This window comes from Bidens hawaiensis, unplaced genomic scaffold (assembly GCF_021521415.1).
Source record: "Bidens hawaiensis isolate Kalapana, Puna unplaced genomic scaffold, B.hawaiensis_p1.1 tig00005142_1, whole genome shotgun sequence".
NCBI classification, from domain to species: Eukaryota; Viridiplantae; Streptophyta; class Magnoliopsida; order Asterales; family Asteraceae; genus Bidens; species Bidens hawaiensis.
The window spans coordinates 935033-952571 of record NW_027491327.1 but is presented as its reverse complement, the minus strand read 5'-3'; the positions used below and the strand labels follow the sequence as shown (position 1 = coordinate 952571).

Sequence of the window (17539 nt, the reverse complement as noted above, 5' to 3'; positions counted from 1 at the left end):
AGAAAGAAATGATCACCAGCTGATTGCAAAGAAAGGAGGATATATTGAATTATTGATCGCAAGATGTGAACCACAGACAAGAGCTGTTAAAGTCAATAAAATTATGTATTATTACAATATTTAATTATCATAAATAAGATTGTTTTAGGAAGTGTTGAAACTTTCAAATCTGAGTAAAACGACTCAAATAAAAAAAAATCAATATTGCACGTTGTGGGGCCAAATTTCATTTTTAAATGTTAATAATAATAATAATAATAATAATAATAATAACAAAAGCAACAAAGAAATTTCTTTTTTATTTTGAGTTTACTTTTCAAAGGTTATGATTCACGAAAGGCAACAACTTGGATAGTAAATGGGTCACCTCTCTTTTTTATTTTGAGTTTACTTTTCAAAGTCTCCTTTAATCATATTAAACAAAAATATTGAATGAAGATTTGGAATGATTGGATCCGTTGTATCTCATACACCACTTTAAAATACCCTAGGCCGGATAAAAATTAGAGTCAAATTATTCTATAAATAGGGATATAAATGAAAAAAAAAAAAAGGATTTGTAGCATAAAAAATTCCCTTAAAAATTAATAAAAATAATAATAACTCAAAATAAAAAAAGAAAGCAACAGAAAAAAAAGACTGAAATGTTTCACCAGTCTTAGAGCATTCTCATCCAACCACTCATTTTAGTTGAGGTGTGTTTTTATAATTTAGAGAGTGATTCAGGGTGTTGTGAGTGAAGAGTTTTTATATTTTAGAAAAAGTAGTGATTTTTCTGTATATTTGAAAAGTTACCGTTCATCTGCTATAATTTTTTAATATATTTTAAAAGTGGTTGTGAGTGAAGGAAAAAGAAAAGGTAATGATAAAAGGTATAAAAAGTATTATTTAATTGAAATAGAGAGAGAAAATATAGTGAGTTTTAGTGTAATTTTTGGTTTAGGGATAAGGGGTGGGGATGAGAATGCTCTTAACCCATCCCTCATCCATATTTCTATAATTAAAATAAATACCATTACATTTCTCTCATTTTCAATTAAATAATATTTTTTTATGCCTATCATTACAGTTTTCTTTCTTCTCTATTCACAACCAATTCAACAAATATTAAAAAATAAATAAGGGCAAACAAAGTTTTCCCAAATTTACAAAAAAATCACTACCTTTATACAAACAGTTTTCAAATGACTTGATTTTTGTTAATTGGAAATTCAAACACCCGAATTGAAACATTGTTTCGTCGTTTGAATAACCGTTTCGAGATAAGTTTTACATCAGTCGAATCATATCGTTCTTCCGATCAAAAGCCCTAAAACATCATTTGAAATTCAGGAAAAAAACATAACGGCGTTAAGTGTTTTTTAACGGATGTCCATTGAGACAAAAATAGTTGAAAGTTGAGACCAATTGTAGTGATTTTTAAAGTTGGGATTATTATCAACCAATACACAAAAGTTAGGATTATTTATTTCCAATTTACCTTGTTAAAATTGTTTACAATACCTAGGGACCCAAGTCACTCACTCTATTATTGAAGCATACCATATAGACCTTTCGTGTAATTAACTTTTTTCAGTAATAAATTTAAATTTCTGTCTTTTTTAAGTAATAAATTTAAATTCCTCAAAACTAATCAAGTTCAAACAATCCAGGTGACAAAATTAAATAGCAATATTATTTCCATGAAAGCCCCATGGAGCAACTTGGATTTAGATAGGCCCTATCTATTTATTTTTGTTTTACTTTTAAAAGTCATGATGTCAAGAAAACCGCATGCAACAACTTGGATTATAAATAAGCCCTCTCTCTCTTTGATTTTGGGTTTACTATTCAAAATATTTTAGAGTTTCCTTATATTACACACGATGGAACAGAATAAATGATGTAATGAGTTTTGGAATGTGTTAAGTTATATATTCTTTCGTTTCTACTTTCTAAAATTATATATATAGAGAAAGCATGGTTTAAATAAAAATACATAGTTTTCTAAGAATAATAACAAGAGTATAAAATTTGAAGTTAAGAAATTATGTGAGACTATGGGGTGTTTGGGATTTATTATTTTGACCTCCTTGTGACTTTTAACTCTTTGAAATGTTAAATGATGTTTGGGAATCCTTGTGGTAGTTTTTTTCTCAAAATGGGTGATGGGAAAAATTTTTTTATCAAACTAGGTTTTTATATTTTTTTACTTATTAAAAAGGAAAATTGGTTTTAAATAATCCCAACTATCACATGTTGGTAAGTAACAGGCCCAACTTTGCACTTGGCTGGTGGCGGTCCCAACTAAAGGGGTATTTGTTTTTAACGGGCCGCGACTAACGGATGTTAACCCTGTTAGTGATTTGCTGACGTGGACCTTCTTCTCCGGTCGGAAACCTGCAACTCGCCTCCATTCTCCCTAATATCGTCACATCGTCTCCCTTCCTCTTCAAAACTCATCGGAATTTGAAAATGAAGTACATTACATCTTCTTCCATGGACAATCCCTAGATACAAAACCCGATCTTATTTTCAAAAATTCGAAGTCAATGTCTCACGATTTACAAAATAAGCATAGGGCTTTTGTTAAAGGGGTCAAAACGAGTCGAATGAAGTGTCAATTACCTCAAATGACGAACGATTGACGAGGGTGGACTTCGCCGGAGACAACAACGGCGACACGTCGGTTAGGTTTCGTATGAGGGGAAAGATAGAAAGACAGAGACGGTGTGACGATATTAGGGAGAATGGAGGCGAGTTGCAGGTTTCCGGCTGGAGAAGAAGGTCCACGTCAGCAAATCACTAACGGGGTTAACATCCGTTAGTCGCGGCCCGTTAAAAACAAATACCCCTTTAGTTGGGCCCGCCACCAGCCAAGTGCAAAGTAGGGCCTGTTATTTACCAATAGATGATAGTTGGGATTATTTAAAACCAATTTTCCTATCAAAAATGAATTGAACAATACTTTTTATGATTAACAGTATTTTTTATATCTCATGAAACTAAGATATAATAACTGAACAAAAGGATCCAATTACGATAGATAGGTGGGTAAATGTGCAACACGTTGCGCCGCCACCCTCTTTTAAATGGCAAAACCGAAACCTACTAAAAACAAAGTTATAGCTCTTTTCTGAAACATAATAGCTTTGGAGGCAAGAGACCCAAATGTATCAAAAAACTTATTACAAAGCTACCATATCTCTGGCCGGCCTACATTTCACCATTGTGCTTTCGGCCAGCCATCATCAACGTGCATCACCACCATCTCCATCTTCATCGTTTTCCAGTTCAAAAGACCGTCTGACAATAGGCCGAAAGTTGAAAACAGAGAGGGAGAGATGGTGATTGTGTAATTCAGATCGCTAGTAGGTTGATTTTCTTGTTTTATGCCTCGTTTTTTACGGGCGGTTTAGGTGGTTTTTCAGCAATGGGTTTCTGATCTCGGTTAATGTGGTTTAGATATCTGTTTTGATATGTTTTTCCCCTGCCATGCAATGGGTTTTAGATCTTGGTTTGTTGTGAAAATCAATCATATATGTTACAAAGGATTTTTATCATCTATGTTTGTCTAAATTGTCTTGAAACTACCCACAATACTCGAGTAAGAATACTCATGAGTTTGATTATTTTTTTTAATAGTGTTTGATAAGTATATAATACTTGACTCAAATTCATATGAAGCGTAAGACGTTAAGAGTTTAAATGTGTGTATACGTTATACACATGACTCTGACGTGTCGCACTCTGACTGCTTAAATGTAGGGTAGACTATAAAATGTGAGTTTGACTTTTTTTAATAGTGTTTAAAATTATTCATAATACTCGAGTAAGAATTCTTTTGACACGAGATGCAAGTATATTTTTTCATCTATTTTCCCTAAATTACATAGAAAATAGAAAAAGACGTTCCAAATGTAATCAAGTGGGCATAATAGATTGGCCTATAACCCTATACAGTACTCGAATAACATTTTGTTTGTTTCTTCTACATTCAAACTAAAAAATATATCCATATTTGAAAAGAAAATAAAAATATATTGTTTAAAAATAATTTAAAAGATGTCTAATAAAGGTGCATAGCTCACGAGTCGTATAATCTGATACTGGTTGTATGATCTAAACCAATCCGACATTCCATAGTGACATATTCAGGAATTTTTTTTAAAGAGTTTATTATTTTTAGATGCTTCAATTTTAAATTGGTCAAAAAAAATTATTCAGGTAGATTCAAGTCGGGTAAGGGTGGCCCAACCATTTTAGGCAGTGTTTTAAAAACTGGTTCAAACCGGCCGGTTGAACCGGTTAAACCGGATTTCGTATAGAAGGCGGGTATTTTGAGCCCGGTATTTTTGGCCGGTTTGCTAGAACATCGTACCGGCGGTTTTTTCTAAAATACCGGTTTTTACCGGCAAACCGGTTTTATGTCCAAAAAATTTTTGATATTTGCGACTCGTATTTTATCAAAATTACTTTTAACTCAACAATTTATATTCAAACGTGTAAATTTTAGGACTGTTTTTTTAAAATTGAGTGCTTTTATATTGTTTTTTCAATATAGATTAACTTTTTGATTATTTTTTGTTATGAAACATTTACTTTTGGGTTATTTTCGGAGTTAAAGTTGTATTTATAGAAAATTATAAGGTAAACAATTCAACCGGTTGAACTTCCCGTTATAACCCGGTTCAACCGGTTGTACCATTTTTTAGCCCAATCCGGTACGACTAGAAAACCGGTTTTTAAAACATTGATTTTAGGGGCCTAAAGCAACCTAAACTCTAAGGCATTTGACAAAATACATATTTTATCCTAACACATGCAGAATTAGCTAATAGGATTTTATGTGGAATGTAATTTTAGTTATTACAGGTCCGTCTAAAAATAGTCTTTGATTTAGATCATGATGGGTTAAGACAGGTCTACCACAAAATTTTAAAGATATAACATAATAGTTACAAAATATTCATTTGAATGTGGTATGCAACAATCAGTTAAAGCTCAAAACCAACAATGCAAGAAAGTTCAAAACAAGTCAAAATTAAAAAAAGATCTATTAGTTGCATATATATGTGAACATTGATCAAATTAATGGGTCAAAATTCAAACATTGAAAACTAATTAATAACTTATGCAACCAAAGAAATCTAACATATATACAATCATACACTAGCAAGTGAGCACTAAAGATGCTAAATTGTATGCGGAATCAAACTTGTATGCGGCGGGGGCCCATAAGGGTCTTTAACAAGGTTATGCAAATTGCAAAGTCAAGGTGACTTTGGAGGCTAATGAGCTATATAGCCCGAAGGCTAAGGAGGAGCTCAAAAAGGCCGTGCGTGAGTGGGAAAACGTGCAATACCCGTATGTGGTAGCTTTGTCGCAATGCACGAAGCGTACCCTGGATGAGTTGAAAGTATTGGAGCTGGTGGGAATGAGAAATGAACTCGACGAGAAAGGAAATTAACGCAGTGTGAATCCGTTTTATATGTACTTTTGCATTTGGTACTTTCACAGATTAATTTGTGTGTAATCAATGGGCTTGGTAACTTTCGAGTCAAAATGTCCAACTGGAGTATGTGATTGACGAAGATGGAGGTTAAAAGTCTTCTTTCGGCTATTGATACTTTAATAGGATACAATCCCAATCTTTAAACATATATATAGTATCTTTTTCATGGAAAAGTACTTGCTAGGATAGTAGAAAACCTGAATAAAGTGTGTGGCATAGTCCCATAATATACACCATGAAGATACTCACCGGTTATAACAAAGCAAATAATATTGGTTTGGATAAAATAAGCTCAAGATGTTTTAAAAAATAATTTGGTTTGGGTTAAAACATATATCGGTAAAAATGGAGTCGGGTTGAAGTGTGTTGGATTAGTAAAAAAGCATCAAAAATAACAGTGGTCCAAATGACTAAAGGATGCTTCAATACCGGTGTTTACACTTTTAATTAACAAAAATCAAGCTACTTGAAGCACTGTTTTGAGGTAACTTTTACATCAATCGACTCGTATCTTTATTCCAATCAAAAACCCTAAAATATCAGTTTGAATATTAGAAAAAACTTAACGCCGTTATATTTTTTTAACGGAGGTCCAATGAAAACAAATGGTGTGCAAGTTGGGATCGGTGACAACTACTTTCTAAGTTGGGATTATTATCAGCCAACTGCATTAAGTTGGGATTATTAAATAACTTAATGTAATTTTAGATTTAGAGATAGTGAAAGAGATGCTAATGCTCTTATTCTCACAACCCACCCCATAACTTACAAATTTCCCCTCATATAATTTAGATGATGAGTTAAAAATGTTCTTAATGTAAATAATGACTTATGGCAATTTAAAGGCAAATTGGAAATAAAATAATCTCACCTTTTGTGTATTGACCGATAATAATCCCACCTTTAAAAATCACTACCAACGGTCCAACCTTTCAATTATTTTTGTCTCAATGGTCCTCCGTTAAAAAACATTTAACATCGTTACATTTTTTTCCGAGTTTCAAACCGATGTTTTAGGGCTTTTGATCAGAAGAATGATCCGGGTCAACGAATGTAAAACTTATCTCGAAACGATGCATTAAATGGATTGATTTTTGTTAATTGGAAATTCAAACACTCAATTTGAAACAACGTTTCATCGTTTGGATCACCATCCGATAAGTTTTACATCAGTTAACTCGTATCCTTCTTCCGATCAAAAGCCCTAAAATATCAGTTTGAAACTCGGAAAAAAATGTAACGGCGTTAAGTGTTTTTTTAAATGAGGACCGTTGAGACAAAGTAGTTAAAAGGTTAGACCGTTGGTAGTGATTTTAAAGGTGAGATTATTATCGGCCAATACATAAAAGATGGGATTATTTATCTCTAATTAAATAACTTTGTAAAGTTTTACTAAATTTTCCTTTCATATATTTCATGTAACTAAGATTTATATTCATATACTATTAATTTGTATAATGATGAAAAGTGATATCTTAGAGCATTCCCAGCCCATCCCTACCATATATCCTTATATAACATATAATTACACTAAAAATTATTGCATTTTCTCTTTTCTGTTCAATTAAATAATATTTTTTATACCTTTATCATTATATTTCTCTCTTCTCCACTCACAACCATTTTCAGAAAATATTAAAAATTTATATGATATCTATAATGAAACCCCAAATATAACTTTCTCATATAACATTTTATCTCCCCTCTACTCACAATCACTCATAACCAAATAATTTGCAAATTGCCTCACATGTTTACAAGGAACGGATTAAGAATGCTCTTAGGCCCTATCATGACATGATGAACATTATACTCTACATGCATATAGCAATCATGATGATACATAAAAAAAGGATTTGTTTGCAATTTCCACATAATCTGTACGAGCATTCTCATCCCATCTTCTATCTTCGAATCCAAAATTACACTAAAACACACTATATATTTTCTTTTCTTTTCAATTAAATAATATTTTTCATACTTTTATCATTACATTTTCTCTGTCATTTACTCACAACCACTTTTCAATAATATTAAAAAATTATATGGGTGAACAGTAATTTTTCAAATTTATAGAAAAATCACTACATGTCTTTTTTCTCCACTCTAAACTATTCTTTATATTATAAAAATATCACACTGAATATGGTAGACTGGATGTGAATGCTCTAAATTAATATGTTGATAACTAGCCTATTCGTTACATGGCCGAGCTGGCGGGTTTTACCATCAAATATCGTGTCGCAATTATGGAGGGGCGACAAGAGGGCATCCGATAAATATTGAATGGTGCGGCAAGGTGAAAAGTGGTGAGCTAGGGTTGTTCTCCAATGGTTACATGATCCTTTCTTTTTTTTAAAAAAAAATTATTTGTTTATATATAAAACAAACACTCTTTTTTCCAACAAACAGATCAAATCCCCAAAATTCTATATACACTTCTCCAACAAAAAAATCAAATCCCAAAATTTCAAGCATGAACCCAAACTCAAACCTGAATACGAATACGACACGGACCCGAACCCATGGTATCCGATGCACGCGTATTGACGATTCAAGTAACCCCTTCTTTCCCTAACTAACAAGGGGTTATCGATCAGCAATGCCACCCCCTCAAAGCCTGCAACCATTCTCTTATATGCATGGATTGACTTGTCTGAAGACTTTGTTCAAGGTATATTTTTTTGTATTTATATACACTATATGGGTGCCCGCGCGATGCTGTAGGGTATGAGCTCAAACACGACATTTGACGCACAACCATTTTAGAATTGAGAGAGATATCGAGAGAGAGCCAGTACGCGCCTAACCTAACAACAAGACGTGCGTAACCTAACAATAATATGTGTGTAACGCGATATCGAACGCGTAACCGGTGTCGATAAACGCGTGACACAAGGATTGCATTCAATGCATAACTGGTCCCAACCCAGCCCGAACCAAATTAACTCTTTTTGTATCACTTGTTTTGACCTTAACCACTACAAAACAACTTAAGTGAGCTCCTTCTAAGCTACTGGTCCTTTCTGTAACATCTCAACCGAAACGGAAAATGTCACGCTGATACATTGATAGCTCATAAGGTCATGACACTAATTATTTATTAAGTTTATTATATATTCCAAGATACTACACAAAAACAAATTAATCAAAACAATTCAATATTCCATCCTTTTGAAATCCGAGGGTCTACTAGATGTCTTCATAACATGGCAAATCTTCACACAAAATAAATGTAGCATATATAAAAATAAAATAGTCAACTGTAAGTTGGTGAAAATTACACAAGTTTTATATATATTTTATAAGGCAAAAATCATACAACCCACGTGCATCGTAGATTAATCATAAGTATAAATAAATATGAAATAATGTAAATTAGGATCCGTTTTATTTGGATAAACCAAACTAATAGGATGATCATACTAAATGAAGCTAGTGAGGATAATAAGACCAATTAGCAATTAAACTCATAAAACATAATTATTTAAGGCATAAACAACCAACAAGTAATGAATCACAAGAGAACATGAGGGTGTGTATTTGAAATTTGAGATATGAATAAACATAGTTCGTTTGAATAGGTGTATACATGCTAACCCTAAAATATGTAAATACGGAAAAAGGGTTGTTTAAACTTAGCAATATGATAACATTTGCGTGATTCTGTTTATGATTTTGTTGAAGGGGTATTAATAAGAGAAATTGAATATGGATTTATTATATTTTATTTTTAATTTATAACCGTTCAATGTTCATGAGACCGTTTGATCCATCTCTATGCGCGATACCTCATTCACGTGCAATCTTTCAAATGATAATAGAAAACCAAGATCCCTTTATTATTATTTTTTTTCTGAACAACGATTTACATGCTCGTTTACTTTCTACTTCTAAGCTACACAAACCCAAAAAGATAAATAATAATAATAATAATAATAATAATAATAATAATAAATTAACCGTTCTTTCTCCACCAAATTTACCACTACTCCTTTCATTTGCTAATTCCCACCAATCAAACATGGCGACTTACTCAATGTTTTTTCTTTTTCTCTTAAACAATCAAACCATTTTACATTTCTTGGTGACTCAGTTTTTCTGTCTTTTTATTTGCATCTTCCTTAAAACCATCGGCCCATATTATTATTTATAAATCTTCAATGCTCATCTTCAAGCTGTTTACTTTCATCTTCAACAAAAGAATCTTGGAATCATGGATTCCTCAACATCACCTTCCATGGTCAGTTTTAATCCTAAATTCAGGTCATAACATTATTGTTTTCATGTTTATATATATTTTGTCTGAACTTATGTTTATTGGTATGCATGTAGCGTTTGAAGTTTTAAGAAGCATGCTTGTGAATATGGTATATATTATATATACGATCATGTTTTTGTAGTTGATTCATTTTACTTATTTGAATTAATAAGATAACGTTTGAATCTTGTGGTCAAACTAGGATTCTTGTTGTAGGAATTTTTATTTTTCTTTTGGCCCATGACTGTTAGGAACTTAGGATTAAACCACACGAACGCTATACAAAAGCAATAATACGACACAAATGTCGGGGATTTAACGTGGTTTGGTCTACAGGTGGTAACTTGGTATAATTTATTTAAGTGATAATCAATTACAACTACACGAGATTACAATGTTAATTAATAATATAAGCAGGATAACAAACGAGCTAGGGCTGGCTGCCCCAACCCGTCGTCGCCCCCTTTCACTTCTTGCAATCGTAGATGAACCCAACAATGAGTTCATTCTACATTTTTTAGTGATTCTAAATTCTAACCTGTCTTTCATTTGACCAAAAAGTCAACTTTTCAATCTTCCCTTAAGTTTAGAAGCTGTCTCTTTAAGTCAATATAAGATTGTGCAGGCTTACAATCCTTTATATGTTTGGTGCAGTTGGGGAAAATAATCAAAATATGACCCGAGTTCTTGTTGTTTATGCATTTTAATACATCCACTTCTTTTCTTTTGAAATAACATGTTCATAATTCAGACAAGCAAGTCTCCATATCCAAACCAGCATAGTACCAGTGTTAGTTTTTAAAGATTAAATCTTTTTTATAACATTTATGCGCAATTCACACTAATAACCTTGTTTAAGCCTTTACTTATGAGTCCCAGTGGTAACTTGTTTGACAAAAAAAAGTCAAACCACATCTCTAGTTTCCAAGTCTTAGCATTCAGTGATACTAATTTCTAGGTATAATATATAGCAATCATTTTCAGTTTTTTACAACATTTGTCCTATTTTTGCATGATTACTAATTCTATCTTATGTTTGCAGCAAAGTCAAGTGCAAAAAACCGACTCAGACGGGCCCTACCGTCTTCTTTACTGCTCGGGTAAGGGCAACAAATGGGGAGTTATGCAAGAGCTTGATAAGGGTGTGGAACCTAATGTAGGAGATTATGATAAAAGAACCGCACTTCATTTAGCTGCTTGTGAAGGTTGTACCGAAATTGTTCTTTTACTTCTTGAGAAAGGGGCGGATGTTAACTCTACTGACCGATGGGGTCGGACCGTAAGTGTTATTCTTTTAACAAGATCATGAAATTGTAAATTTAGGTGGTGTTTTGATGCGCATTATTATTATTGTTGTTGCTGAGGTTGGTTTTGATTAATATTTGCAGCCACTTTCGGATGCACTTGGCGCAGGCCATTTGGATATTTGCGAAATCCTTAAGGCGCATGGAGGAATTGATCCGGTACCTTATTTTCCCTTTATTGAAAACGAGTCAATGAAAATGTCTGCCTTGTAGTCAAACCTATTGTTTACCAGATGCAAAATGGACCATGACTTTTGTTTGATAAATGTTATGAATGGATAGTTTGAAACACTGTAAATTACCATTTTAGCCTTTTGAATGATTTGATTTTTATGAAATGTGACTAATGGATAAGTGTTTTAAGTATATGGAACTGATAATCTAAATAGTAAATGTTAATGAAACATAATGATATAAGTTTAATAATATTATCACAACATCAAAAGTAATCTTAATATTTGTAGTTCAAGAGTATCTGTTTGACCTCAAAAGTCAAACCATATCTTTCTACAGATTGTAGCTGATTCTCAGACTCCATGTTACTGGATTCATTACACTGAAGTTCAATTGAAAGAAGCAGTTCTTATTGGCGAAGTAAATACTTCATCTAAATCGTTAAAATATTATATTTTGAAATTAGTTTTATGTTAGAAACTTGCTAATGTCAGCAGGGTGCATATGGTGAAGTTCATAAAGTAAAGTGGCGCGGTACAGAAGTCGCTGCAAAGACAATCCGGTCTTCGATTGCATCAAATGAGAAAGTGAGGTTAGCTTTGACCAATTAAAGTCAAACCTAGTAGTCTGTTTGACTCTCATAAAGTCAATGAACTCATTGGTATTCATTTGGTCATCTGACTTTCTGTTTTATAATATGTTTACAGAAAAGCGTTTTTGAAGGAACTTGCGTTATGGCAAAAGTTGCGTCACCCGAACATAGTGCAATTTCTTGGTGTTTTGAAAGACTCGGACCGGCTTATTTTCTTAACGGAATATCTAAAAAATGTGGGTATTTTTTATTTTTGGGTTCATTGATTTAGCGTTTACTTAAAAATGTGGGATTCTTTTAGGGAAGTTTGTATGATATTCTAAAAAAGAAAGCAAGACTTGATCCATTGACTGCTGTTTCTTATGCTTTGGATATTGCAAGGTATGTCATGTCTCACTTCTATTATTTGTTAACCTCATTTAAGATTGTACACTATGAAAAAAATAGTTGTACCGAATGCAAAATCAAGATTTGAACATTCATTGGGGTCTTATATTCATCCAAAATCATCCGCAAGAGTAAAGTTTGACTTTTATGAGGTCAAACAGATTATTTTTTCTAATCCAAATTTGATGTGGAATTTCTTTTCAAACTTAACACCAAAAAGTTTTAAAATTTTTAGCTTTTATCAATTTCATTTTTAGCATCTACATTTTCTTGAAAAGTTGAAGAGTCGGCTTAAATTTTTGAATTTTCACACATGAAAATCGATTTTGTATGATACAGGGGTATGAATTATCTTCATCACCATAAACCGCATGCCATAATTCACAGGGATTTGACACCGAGGTACACACCAGACAATCTTTGTTTTCGAGTATGAACTAAAATAACAATCGTTTAACTTCCACACAAAAATAAAAATCTTTCAGAAATGTATTGTAAGATGAAGCCGGACGTTTAAAAGTTACAGACTTTGGTTTAAGCAAAATTGCACAGGAGAAAGATGTTTATGGCTACAAAATGACTGGAGGAACTGGATCATGTAATAAAATCTGATATTTTATCATAAAAATGAAGTCTTTTTATTTTTTTTTTATCTTTTTTAACATTTTTTGGATTATTTAATCCTTTTCCTTTTGTGCTTCTTTCAGATCGATACATGGCTCCTGAAGTATATCGTAGGGAATCATATGGCAAGATTGTTGATGTTTTCTCGTTCGCTTTGATTGTTCACGAAGTAAATCACACTCACTTCTTATTGCATAGTTTGACTTTTACCTTTTGACTTTTATAGTCAAAAGTTTGCAAAGACTTGATCTTTGTGATTTCATTGAAACTGCTTATTATTTATTTATGGTTTGCATATTAAAATGCTGTGTCTATATGTGGCATTAGATGTTTCAAGGCGGGCCATCTAATAGAGAAGAACCACCCGAACATGTGGCTGACCAACGAGCATATGAGGACTCGAGGCCACCATTATCTTCGTATCTATACCCTGAACCTGTGAGGATGTAAGCTACTTCAAATTTACTTCATAAAATTTAAATCCATTTATATGAAAACGGGTCGATTAGGGATAGTTATAACAATTAGCTAAAAGTTTGTTAGCATCTTAATAATATCAATTTTACAGGCTCCTAAAAAGATGTTGGCACCGGAATCCTGATGTGAGGCCAAAGTTTGAAGACATAATAACCGAACTTGAAAACATTTTGGAGAATGAGCATACGAAGGCGGGCGTTGGATTGTGTCGAACCTGTGCAATCTTATGAGTTGTTATCATTTCAAGACATGTTTTTGGCACTGTGTGTATGATATATTCATACATACGTGTATACGTTTAGGTTCTCTTGCTCTTAATGATGGTGCATTATGTTGGTGTGTGTGTTTGTATACATGATAAGATATGAATTATGGAATGTGATGCTTCATCTTAAGATGCATTTATAAATAAAGAATTTTTTTTAAGCATTTAGCTATTTCTAAGTTTTCTTGATTTCATTATAAATTTATAACTACTGCTAAAAAGAATTAGTTTATATGGCAAAGAGTTCAGTTTGACTTTTATAAGGTCAAACGTTTCGCATTCGACCAAGCCGATGATATTCCATTACATGCATTAATTGATCCACTTGAACCAAATTCAAAAACAAACAGATGCAAACTGCACAACTACATTATCTGATTACCACCAACCGCAGCTTCATCTTCTTCCTCCATCTCTACAGGCTTCAACGCTATTAACTCATCAAGCGTACAGTCTGCACATTGCGACAAGGCTACAACATAGGGGAAGCGCGTGTGTTCCAGCTCAACAACGGCCTTGAGAAACTCTTCATGCGTCTTAGACTTATACAGCAAGACATCCTCCAACGCCACACCAGCTTTGCAGCATTCGTAACCTTGTTCAACGCCATAGTGAGCCCCTGATTCCCATAATTTTTTTTGCACAGCCGCCAACAGTCGATTATATTCCCCACTTTTGTGCAATCTGTTTATCACATACTCGAAACCTTCCTGGATCAACCACCGTCGCTCAGACAAAACCCACTGCAATAAATTCTCTAACGACACGCTCTTGCGTCCTGCCAGCTTTCTCAAGCTCAATCTTCGCGTTCAGCTTATCCACCGTTTCATTCTTTAGCTCAAGCTCCGCATTCAGCTTCTCAACCACCTCCCGTTGTAGCTCAAGCTCCTCATAAGCCTGCTTCAACTTCTCCTGCATTACAGTATATTTGTTAATTCAAAATTAATATTCATTAAAATCAAGGTTGCAAAAGTCGCTAGGCGGACCCTAGGCGGCCGACTGGGGAGTTGGGTGTACTCGGATTACTCGGAGAGTACTCGGAAATGGTAAATATAAAGCAAATTAATTTTTGGAAATTATATGTATGTCAAATATGATAAGTTTATTAAAATTTATAAGAAACTAAGTGGATATCAATATAAATAAGAGAAATACATTTTTAAATACTAAATTATTCTAAAATTTGATAATCATTAATTAAAAAAATGATATTTTTTCTTTAATATTACAGAAATGCGAATTATGTTTTATTATTTTAAGTCAAAATTGGCCAAAGTTAACCGACTATATGTGATTCTGGCTGAGGTTGACCAACTTTGAGCGATTCTAACTCAAATGCCCACGACATCAATCATCAGTCAGACACGTAACGCACAGAAAATTACTTCTCATCAGTCAGACACGTAACGCACAGAAAATTACTTCTCATATCTGATTACATGAAAAGCATGTTAAAACAGGTCAACTACGAATAGTTGGTGAGTTTCATAAGTTTTAACGAAATCAGTTCTGCGCACCATACAGTCATAGTTTGTATGTACACGCGCATATAAGAAAATGTATTTACATTTATATATGTATATCTACGTCTTTGTATACTGATATGTATGTGTATAAGTTTATGATAGAGTTTGAAACTATGATAAAATCGTGACTGCTCATTCGTACTTCGTGCCTTCATTTTCCAAATAAAATCAACCTTTGTGGCCCCCTTTCCGCCAACAACGGTTCCACGTAAAATCGCAACTATGGTCCCTCTTCTGACCACAATGGTTTCACGTAAACTCAAACATTACACGTTGTATACACAAACAATTATTATTTTCTACACATAGAATTTCCTACACCTATCCACATAGTATGTATATATATATATATATATGTACACAATACACACACATATATATAGTATTTATCACGTATTACTAATCACTGTGGCCCCCTTTCCGCCCACAACATATATAATCATAATATTTTTTTAACACTCATGTCATAATCAAGTTATTTCGTTTAGTAAGTTGCAGCAGAACTTGGCTCATAGGCCATACTCAACTTTAGTTTATAAGTTGCAGCAGAACTTGGCTCATAGGCCATACTCAACTTTAGTTTATAAGTTGCAGTAGAACTTTAGTTTATAATTTAGCATTATTAAAAAGACTAATCCGTTTTTACTTTTATTTATTTTACTTTTATTAATAGTTAATATTTAATTAGTATTATTAAAAAGACTAATAATTATATATCTATGTATTAAAAACCAACATTTCTTCCTCTCACTAATTTCACTATTCATCCAGCTTTCAATAATAGTGTCACACCCCGTTAAGCGATTTGCGGAAGCGTAAAACGGAAATGCAACAGATACAACTGGTATCAAATACATTGTTCATAAAGTAACATTACTAACTAATTTACAATATATTACATCGTTCTAATCTCTTTTACAAACTAGGTGATCCAATCAAACCGGTTCTTCAATTACTTTACTTCTAACTCAAATGCCCACGACATCAATCATCAGTCAGACACGTAACGCACAGGAAATTACTTCTCATATCTGATTACCTGAAAAGCATGTTAAAACAGGTCAACTACGAATAGTTTGTGAGTTTCATAAGTTTTAACGAAATCAGTTCTGCGCACCATACAGTCATAGTTTGTATGTACACGCGTATATAAGAAAATGTATTTACATTTATATATGTATATCTATGTCTTTGTATACTGATATGTATGTGTATAAGTTTATGATATAGTTTGAAACTACGATAAAATCGTGATTGCTCATCCGTACTTCGTGCCTTCATTTTCCAAATAAAATCAACCTTTGTGGCCCCCTTTTCGCCAACAACGGTTCCACGTAAAATCACAACTATGGTCCCTCTTCTGACCACAATGGTTTCACGTAAACTCAAACATTACACGTTGTATACATAAACAATTATTATTTTCTACACATAGAATTTCCTACACCTATCCACATAGTATGTATATATATATACGTACACAATACACACACACATATATATAGTATTTATCACGTATTACTAATCACTGTGGCCCCTTTCCGCCCACAACATATATAATCATAATATTTTCTTAACACTCATGTCATAATCAAGTTATTTCGTTTAGCAAGTTGCAGCAGAACTTGGCTCATATGTCATACTCAACTTTAGTTTATAAGTTGCAGCAAAACTTGGCTCATTGGCCATACTCAACTTTAGTTTATAAGTTGCAGCAGAACTTGGCTCATAGGCCATACTCAACTTTGTTTATTAAGTTGCAGCAGAACTTGGCTCTTAGGCCATACTCAACTTTAGTTTATTACTATTGTGGCCCCCCTTCCGCCCACAATAGTCCCATAATCATCACAGACCACGTTATCCCCATGGCCATTACAGACCACGTTGTTTCCCAAATTAGTTATGTTTAACATTACATAACGTGTTTGTATAAACATGCTGTCACGTGTAATTTCATTATGTTTTGCAATTCGTATTATCTCCACTCAATATATCAATCAACGATAATAATCATCTTTCATCAGCACGTAGTCAATCATTATGTTTGTAGGGACTTTTCATATATAAATGTTCAGATATTTTATATCCTGAACCGTTTTCAGATAGATAACGTGTATAAACATGCTTTCCACCCCAAAAGTTCGTAAAATAGTTTAAAGAGTGGGGTCATGAAACTCACAGTTTTGTAGGCACTCAGTGCGAGGTCAGCTCGGAGTTCGTTTCCCTTGCTATCACTTAGTCCCCATAGTCCATATTATAATAATATTAATATTTTAATATTATTATAATCTCAGTACTAAACTGGGCTGTATAACTAATCAGGGTAAAGCTGGAACGCCCAGAAAGTGGTAATAGGCTTAGGTTGTGATGTTGTTCAATATCTAATACTTAAAATTGAACTTGGCTCAGATTCCCGTTTTCCTAGCTAGGCCAAG

At 33.2% G+C, this 17539-nt stretch overlaps 1 pseudogene across 1 annotated transcript; it reads left to right on the top strand.

Moving 5' to 3' along the window:
- Positions 1 to 9510: 9510 nt before the first annotated feature.
- LOC143628964 (serine/threonine-protein kinase VIK-like) lies at positions 9511 to 13633 on the top strand (annotated as a pseudogene). Its single transcript, XR_013152853.1, has 12 exons — positions 9511 to 9737; positions 10798 to 11034; positions 11144 to 11218; positions 11573 to 11653; positions 11731 to 11825; positions 11941 to 12061; positions 12127 to 12206; positions 12552 to 12614; positions 12698 to 12810; positions 12920 to 13005; positions 13164 to 13282; positions 13405 to 13633. The product of XR_013152853.1 is annotated as a serine/threonine-protein kinase VIK-like (transcript).
- The last annotated feature ends 3906 nt before the right edge of the window (positions 13634 to 17539 follow it).